This window comes from Hordeum vulgare, chromosome 3H (genome assembly GCF_904849725.1).
Source record: "Hordeum vulgare subsp. vulgare chromosome 3H, MorexV3_pseudomolecules_assembly, whole genome shotgun sequence".
In the NCBI taxonomy this organism is placed as follows: domain Eukaryota; kingdom Viridiplantae; phylum Streptophyta; class Magnoliopsida; order Poales; family Poaceae; genus Hordeum; species Hordeum vulgare.
Genome location: NC_058520.1, coordinates 425444326 through 425453893, shown reverse-complemented (window position 1 = coordinate 425453893; position 9568 = coordinate 425444326).

The window sequence follows — 9568 nt, the reverse complement described above, 5'->3', positions numbered from 1 at the left end:
TCAGCCTTACTCAAAGAGGCCAAAGTTTCTAAAAGCAGACTTTTATGATGAACAACATTTCTTTGTTGGTCCAAATCCATACGAGAAGCTTCAGATGAGGCGTAAGAAGTTCTGGACCCAAACACGGCTCAACTACTACGTTGTTGTGCTTGTAGAGAAGAATAAGATCTTCCACGACACACATATTTTTCATGGATATATGGAAGAAATTCCTTGTTTTACACTTATGCTCAATGTTCTTCAAGATGCACGGCTACTCCGATTCTGCACAGATATCTGTGACTAGAATACATAGATTATTCTCTAGTTTTATGCCACATTGCACATCTGTGGTGACCCCAAAAACACCAACACTTGGGTCATGGACTCGATGACTGGTAATACTCACTGCACTACTCGAGTCACTGAATTGCTTCGAGCTCTGCCAGTCCCAATTCCTACAGATGAAGCAATCTGCATATATGATGAAAAATATCTACAAAATCATCTGATGGAAGTCCTTATGAAGCCTTTAGCTTCGGGCAAACCTCCAATGACTCAATTCCTTGTGAAGGAATTGAAATATGTGCCCATAACAGTCTAGAAGATCTTGGCCAATTCCTTCGCTCCTATCAAATTCCATGATACCAAGGAAGATGTTGTTGGGATCATGAAGAACATACTATTCAACATAATTCATGGAATCAAAATGAATCTTCATGACTTCTTCTTGAGTACTTTGGCCAAAAATTCTTTGTCACCATTTTAAGTGAAGATTTATGCGCCTTGGATCATGAGATTCGTTAGAACCACATCCTCAATTCACTATCAGCCTGATTTCCAGAATCACCTCGGTTACCTGCCCCCTATTCAAGTCATCGAGAAATTATTCGAACCAGTTGAGGTCAAAGGCAAGTCTATGATTGATGAAGGTAATCGACCACTTGATGGTCAATTTCGCAAGGCTGCATCCTATTCTGCCTATGATGAAACTGCCTTCGAAGAATCTGATGGCAGAGCACAACCTTCAAGTCCAACTATCCCACAGGTGATGACTAACCGAGAGCTTCTCCTCAGTCTTCATAAAAAAGTTGATCGAAACCGTAAGTGGGTTAAGCATCGGTTTGGATCCATTGTGAAAACCCTCAATGCTACTCATAATGGCATGAAGAAAAACCACTACTATCTTTAGAAGGTATTTGATCACACTTGGGCCATATTGTCACACCTCAAGACTCCTGAGGAACTGCAGGAAATGGAATTCACTCAAGACTTCGACTGGTCATGGCCATCAAAGAAGAACTTCAAGAAGACCCCAGTTCCTGACTCGGTGGACAACTCATATTTCTCATTTTGCTCTGCTGATGAAGATGAAGAACCTGCTGATACTGCAACGGGCCCAACCAGGAAGACTGACCCAAAGAATGATGGCGCTCCTCCTCCACGACACAAGTGAAGTTCTTCATGGGCGTTAGTCCTCGGTTTCGTCCCTTTTCGTCACTTGATGACAAAGGGGGACAAATCGGAGTTAGTATTCAAGCGGGTCTACTATATGGGCTTATAAACTTTCTTAAGTTACAGACTCTCGTTCTTTTGAAGATTTTGATGTAGTGAGTTGTAACTTAAGCGCGATGGTGGTGTGACACTGTTGAACGTTTTCCCTCGCATGCTTATTCCTCAAGTTAATTAAATGCTTGCATGCTGATATTCGTCAAACACCATCTTTCATCATGCATTTCAAATTCCTCATATTATATGTCAAATGCATGCATGAATTACGAGATATAGGGGGAGATCTCCATGGTACAAATCCTAAATGTGCATTTGAAGTCCAAAGCAAAATCATCAAATATGCACATCTTCAGGGGAAGTTTCTCTATATCTTGTTTTCAAATTCCTCAAACTTTGTACTTACACTTCATATTTTTATCCCCATTGAAAACTTAACCTATTTGTCATCAACCACCAAAAGGGGGAGACTGTAAGTGCATCTAGTGCCCCTTATTTATTTTGGTGGATTAAAGACTTATAGGTTATGAGACTGTCATGTTTGTAAGTGTACACGGGCCCTATAAGTCACCGAGGAGTTTGAGCTATTCAAAGAATATCGACCCATAAAATGTATGTGTTCGGGTGAAGACTTTGGTCGATCCTTGAATTCTTTGATAGCGAAGAAATCGCTATTCCTCATGAATACTTTGAATATGAGGAATTCGGTGTGTCCCGAAGAAAATGCTCTAAAGACTTTGAAGCTTGAAGATTTACTCTTTCTATTTCATTTTCTTATTCCTTGAGTCATAGGAACACCGTAATGTTAAAGGGGGTCGAGGTAATACTAAGGAAAGATTTCCTCATGATTCTCAACTCAAAGCCTACAATATAAAATCCTCAGAGTGAAGCTTTTGAGGATCTCTCGCAGATTAGTCAAAGTCATCAGTGACAGGGACGAAGTTCTTCTGGTCGTTGAACAAATGACACTAACTTAGGAGTTAGGATTTCCCCAGTGTGAACTGCCTATCCGTGAGGAACATAAGAGACATGAGGACATTCATAGTTGAAAGATCCGACCGTTGCCGCGTCGCGTGCCACCTATCCCCAATCTTATCCATACAATTGTCATGTCATTAAGGGCATTAATGTCAAATCATGTCGGGTTGCTCCTAGACTATAAATAGCCGCCCCACAACCACTAGCTAGTTGGCTGCTCCAGAGAAACTGATACTTGTCATTTTGAGCAACCCATTCCTCGAGGACTTTGAGCGAAAATCATCAGGTGAGGAAAAAACCCCAAACACCCAAACCAAAACCAAAATTCAAAGTGATTGAGCATCACAGAAGAGATTGTTCCTCTGTGGAATCGACGCTTGTTACCTTTGAAGATTGTACATCCTCCAGACGGTTAGGCGTCAATGGTCTAGAGCATCTAGCAGTCAATTGTGGATCGCTGGGTGACCGAGTTTGTCAGGGTTTGGAAGTGTGCCCTGAAGACTTACCACGACTGTTGGGTGAGGACTATGTGTCCTTAGCTCAAGGAGAATACAGTAGGGACTATGTGTCCTTTGGTTTGAATACCAAGCTGCTCCAAACCAGATGTACAAATGTCACAACAGTTGGAACTGGGTCATCAAGCCACTGTCTTCATCGATCTACGGGTTCTATTTCTTCAACTGTCTCATTTCCTCAATTGCATGTTGATGACTTTGATCTGCATTGTGTGAAGAATTTGACTGAAGCTTTTCTCTGAAATCCTCACCTCAAATTCTTCACTTGAGTTATTCATCATCTGCTTATCCGGTTCACGTGACCTGTGCACACCGAATGCTAGAACTTACTCTAAGGACTAAGCTATTGTCGTGTTTGCACCATTGTTTGAGTACTTATTCCGCTGCACCCACTTCATGACTAAGGACTTTCCTCACTAGGAATTTCCTGAGTGATGAATTCATAAAAATCGCCTATTCACCCCCCTCTAGTCGATATAACGCACTTTCAGATACTGATATGAGGAGAATAAGGTGTATCAAGAACATAAGCTTGGGGATGCCCAAGGCACCCAAAAGGTAATATACAAGGAATACTCAAGCGTCTAAGCTTGGGGATGCCTCGGAAGGCATCCCCTCTTTCGTCTCCAACATTATCATTATATCTTACTTGGAGCTATATTTTTATTCATCACACAATATGTGTTTGGAATGGAGCATTCATTTATTTTGTTCTTTGTTATATATTAGTTGCAATCTTGTTTTCCAATAAAAAGTTCCAAGAATTGCCTTTAGAATGCTTTAATTGCATGTGTGATGTGTGCTGTACAAAAACATAAACTTTTGTTGTAGTATTTGAATTATTGGATTTTACTAGAACTTGGAAAGTTTCTGAAATTTTGACAAAATGCTATCATACAATTTTTTTATAATTTGCTAAATTTTCATAATTTTTGGAATTACGGAAGTACACTTTTTAAATTAATTGCTACACACTGTTCTGTTTGGACACATTGTTGTCATAGTTTTGTTATCTACTTATCCTAGGGTTTTCATGGTTTATATTAGTACATATAAATAGTGTAAATGATATTATACATTAATTAATCTTTATAAATTATTATGCAACATGTCTTGGTAGTGCAAGAAGTGTTGATTTATTCTTATGAGTACTAACCTATCTCATGAGTTCTTTTTGAGTTTTCGTGGATGAAGTTTTTGAGTCTAAGGTGAAATCAGGATATGAGAGGGTTGAAAAAGATACAAAATCTCAAGCTCGTGGATTTACAACGCGCCCCAAGTAAATATTTCAAGAAGTCTAAACTATCTAAGGTTGGGGATGCTATGTGATAACCCACAAGTATAGGGGATCGCAGCAGTTTTCGAGGGTAGAGTATTCAACCCAAATTTATTGATTCGACAAAAGGGGAAGCCAAAGAATATTCTCAAGTATTAGAAGTTGAGTTGTCAATTCAACCACACCTGAAAGATTTAGTATCTGCAGCAAAGTATCAGTAGCAAAGTAGTGTGATAGCAACAGTAGCAACAGTAACCAGTAGCAGCAAAGTAACAGCAATAGCAGCAGAGTAACAGTAGCAGCAGTAACAACAGTAGCAACAAAGTAACGACGCAACGACCAGTAGGAAAAACTCATTGGCAATGGATCGGTGATGGACGATTATGCCGGATGCTATTCATCATGCAATAGGTATAACACGGAGAGATGTGTAACTAGCTCTAGTTCGTCAATGTAATGTAGGCATGTATTCCGTATGTAGTCATATGTGCTTAGGGAAAACAACTTGCATGACATCTATTGTCCATCCCACCCGTGGTAGCGGGGTCCTAATGGAAACTATGGGATATTAAGGTTCTCATTTTAATAAAGAACCGGACCAACGCATTAACACTTCGTGAATACATGAACTCCTCATACTATGGTCATCTCCGGGAGTGGTTCCGGCTATTGTCACTCCGGGGTTGCCGGGTCATAACACATAGTAGGTGACTACAACTTGCAAGATAGGACCAAGAACACACATATATTGGCGACAACATAATAGGTTTAGATTTGAAACATGGCACTCGAGCCCTAGTGACAAGCATTAAGCATGGCAAAGTAGTAGCAACATCAATCTCAGAGCATAGTGGATACTAGGGATCAATCCCCGTCAAAACTAACTCGATTACATGATAGATCTCATCCAACTCATCACCGTCTAGCAAGCCTACGATGAGATTACTCACGAACGATGAATAGCATCTTGGAATTGTCGATGGAGGAAGGTTGATGATGATGATGGCGACGATCTCCCCTCTCCAGAGCCCGAAACGGACTCCAGATTTGCCCTCCAGATGAAGAACAGGATGTCGCGGCGCCTCCGTATCGTAAAATGCGATGAAACCTTCTCTCTGATTTTTTCCGGGCAAGACGGAATAAATAGAGCTGAGTTTGGGGGCGGTGGTGCCACGTGGGCCCCACAAGCCCTCACAACGCGGCCAGGGGGGTGGCCGCGGCCCAGTGGCTTGTGGCCCACTGGCACACCTCCTCCGGTGGATCTTTTCGCAGGTATTTTTCATTTATTCCGGAAAAATTCTCCGTAAATTTTCAGGACATTCCGAGAACTTTTATTTATGCACAAAAACAACACCATTGCAATTCTGCTGAAAACAGCGTCAGTCCGGGTTAGTGCCATTCAAATCATGCAAATTAGAGTCCAGAACAAGGGCAAAAGAGTTCGGAAAAGTAGATACGACGGAGACGTATCAACTCCCCCAAGCTTAAAGCCTTGCTTGTCCTCAAGCAATTCAGTTGACAAACTGAAAGAGACAAAAGAAAATTTTGACGAATTATGTTTGATCTTGTTGTTGCAACTATGTCTAACTCATATCCAGAGTTTCAGCAAGATCATAAGCAAACCACATAAGCAAATGACATCTAGGTTTCATGGTAAACTCATATCAATGGCATAATCAACTAGAGAGCAAATAATAATAAGCCTCAAACACCAACACTTCAATCAAAACAACATGAAGAAGTACGAATAGATGGTATCTCTCTAGCTCTTTCTGAGACCACAAAACATAAATGCAGAGCACCTACAAAGACCAAGGGCTGACTAAACATTGTAATTCAAGGCAGAGAAGATCCAGTCATAGTCATACTCAACACTGTTAAAAGCAAAGCATAAAAATGACAGAGGTGATCTCTAATTGGTGCTTTTGTAAGAAGAGGATGACTCAACAGGAACATAAATAGACAGGCCCTTCGCAGAGGGAAGCATTGATTTGCAGAGGTGCCAGAGCTCAAGCTTTGAAAATAGAGATAATAATTTTGGGTGGCATGCTTTCATTGTCAACGCAATGACTAAGAGTTCTCAACATCTGCCACGCTACACATGCTATAGGCGGTTCCCAAACAGAAAAGTAAAGTTTTGACTCCCCCACCACCAATCAATCACACTCCACGGCTAGCCGAATCCTCGGGTACCATCCATACCAACATCAATCCTAGGGGAGTTTTGTTTGCAATTATCTTTTCGATTTGAGCATGGAACCGGGAATTCCAATTACCGGCCCCTTTCTCGTGAATGATAGTGAATAAACACATATCGAGGATAACACTCCTAGCATGGAAGATAACAATAGCCCCCTGTCACCACATGAGCGGTTTGGGCATGCAAAACAGATTATTTCTTGAAGGTTTAGAGAGTGGCACATGCAAATTTACTTTTAACGGCAGGTAGATACCGCACATAGGTAGGTATGGTGGACTCATATGGAACAACTTTGGGTTTATGCAAGTGGATGCACAAGCAGTATTCCCGCTTAGTACAAGTGAAGGCTAGCAAAAGACTGGGAAGCGACGAACTAGAGAGCGACAACAGTCATCAAAATGCATTGAGATTAACTAGCATTGAGAGCAAGCATGAATAGGACATAAATCACCATGAACATGAACATCATAGAGGCTATGTTGATTTTGTTTCAACTACATGTGTGAACATGCGCCAAGTCAAGCCACTTGAATCATTCAAAGGAGGATACCATCCTATCATACTACATCATAGTCATCTCAACATTCATGTTGGCAACCAAGGCAAACCATTATAAGCTCCTAGCTAAGTAAGCATGGCATAAGAAACTATGATCTCTAAGTTGTCATTGCAAACATGTTTCTCTCACAACAAAGTTGAATCAGGCATGATGAGCTAGTCATATTTACAAGAACAAGATAGATCGACTTCATACCAGCTTTTCTAGGCTCAGTCACTTCATCATATATCGTCATTATTGCCTTTCACTTGAACGACCGAATGATGTGAACAATAATAAGAGTGCTCGTGCATTGGACTAAAGCTGGAATCTGCAGACAAACACAAAGGAGAAGACAAATTAATATGGCTCTTTGAAAGCTAAACAGGTATGCATGCAAGAGGCACTAAACATTGTAACCAATATCTTCTACCTTGACCCAAATAAAAAGAAAACTATCTACACGGGAAAGCTCCCAACAAGCAAAAGAAGAAAAAGAAAATCTTTTTGGGTTTTCTCAAACTAGACGTACACAGGAAAAGAAAATGAGAAAAAGGAAATAAACTAGCATGGATGATACAGTGGCAAAGTGTGAACACCGCCTAACAAAGTGAAAGCATAAGCAAGAATGTAAAGTCGGTAAGAACACATACTCCCCCAAGCTTAGGCTTTTGGCCTAAGTTGGTCTACTCCCAAGGATGGTCCTGGCGAAACCCAAAATCATAATGGGGGTTATACGGGAGCGCTGCAGCCACTGCCTGGATAGCTGCCTCACGGAGACGAGCAGCCTTTGCCTCCCTCTCATACTCCTCTGCCTCTCCTCTGGTTATGTAATATCTTTGTTTTACCTGAAAGTCAAAGAAGGAAGGAGCAGGAAGGGTAATATGGAAAACACGTTGCCGGTTAAATATCAAACAGTATAGGAGGGATTCATCATCCCTCTCAAGGAACTGGTAGCGTGTCAAAGCGACGCGGTCAAGGAAGGATGTATGGAGCGGGGGATCTCCTTCGCGGATGGGTACTCCAAGAAAATTTGCTATGTGGGTGGCATAGATCCCACCAAAGAAAATCCCCTTCATTAGCATTCTTATTCAGCCTCCTTGCTATTATAGCTCCCATGTTGAAGCTTTTGTCACCCGTCACTGCGCTCTTAAGGATACTAAGGTCGGGTGCGCAGAGGTGACAATGCTCAATCTTGCCATTAATGCATCTGCCTATGAAGAGGGCAAAATAATGCAAGGCAGGAAAATGAATACTCACCATGGTAGCTTGCGTAATGTCTCTAGTTTCTCCAACAGTAATACCAGAGCAAAAATCTATAACCGAAGATTTAGGAGGATCATTGAGGCTACCCCGAATAGGTATTTTGCAAATTCTATTGAAATCCTCTAAATCCATGGTATAGGATTTATCATAGAGATCAAATAGTACCGATGGCTCACGACCAGCGGAAAATTCGAATCTACGAACAAAAGAGGCAGTGAGAGCAACATACTGTTCACATTTATCGGAGATGAATTCTTCGAGTCTGACGTTGCGAACAAGTGCATCAAACTCATCTTTGAAACCTGCCTCAATCATAAATTCATCAGAAGGCCATTCACATGGTTGTACCTGCGCCTCCCTAGGTTGGTAAGGATCAGGCTCCCGAATCGGATGATGGGGACCTCTCTTGCTTGAGGAACCACCATGAAAGTTTCTCCTGAACATCTTCCTTTTCTGAAATTTTCAGTAACCCAAAGGGAAGGTGAACAAGGTTCAACTAAACTCGTAGCAACTACTCCCGCAAGTTCCTAGAGGCCATATTACGCATCAAAACTACTTGGGACGAGCTAAAATCAGCATGCAAAGCTCAAGAACATGGTCACCAAGGCAACAAAAATACGCGGAGTATGAGGCACTAGAGCAAAAACTAATTGGACCAATGGAGGAGTCACTTACCAAGGAGTAATTTCCCCAAAACAGTTCGGAGAATGGTGCTTTGAGCAAAGAGATCGAAAATCCCAGCAAGAGGACTAAGAACACGGGTTTGAGCTGCGAAACGATTTTTTCTGGAGGTAGGAGAACCAGATGAGAGCAATAATGAATGGAGGGGGTGCCTGTGGGCCCCACAAGCCTGTGTGGCACGGCCAGGGGGGTGCCCGCGCCCCAAGGGCTTGTGGCCCACTGGTACAGCTCCCAGACAAGCTCTTTGTCTCAGAATTTTTCAAAAATTCCAGAAAAAATCATACTTGATTTTAACGGTGTTCGGAGAACTTTTATTTTCGGGGTACTTTTCTACGGGACGCTAAAACAGAAAACATGGAAAACTAATCTAAATCTATCATTTTTCTTCTAATCAACCTAAAGTGAAAGCTTGGAATAGAGGATTGTGACTCCTCAATTCATCCATTTCTTCTAAACCTTTCTGGAATCGCAAAAGAGAACGGAGAATTTTCGAACAGTCACTAGGTCACCTCAATGGGGATGTGTATCTCCCCAACAAGAAAATCATACTTGATCTTGACACGAGGAATAGGGCATTCAAAGCTCCCAATAAGAATCGATGAAATTTTTTCGATAGCATTGATGCA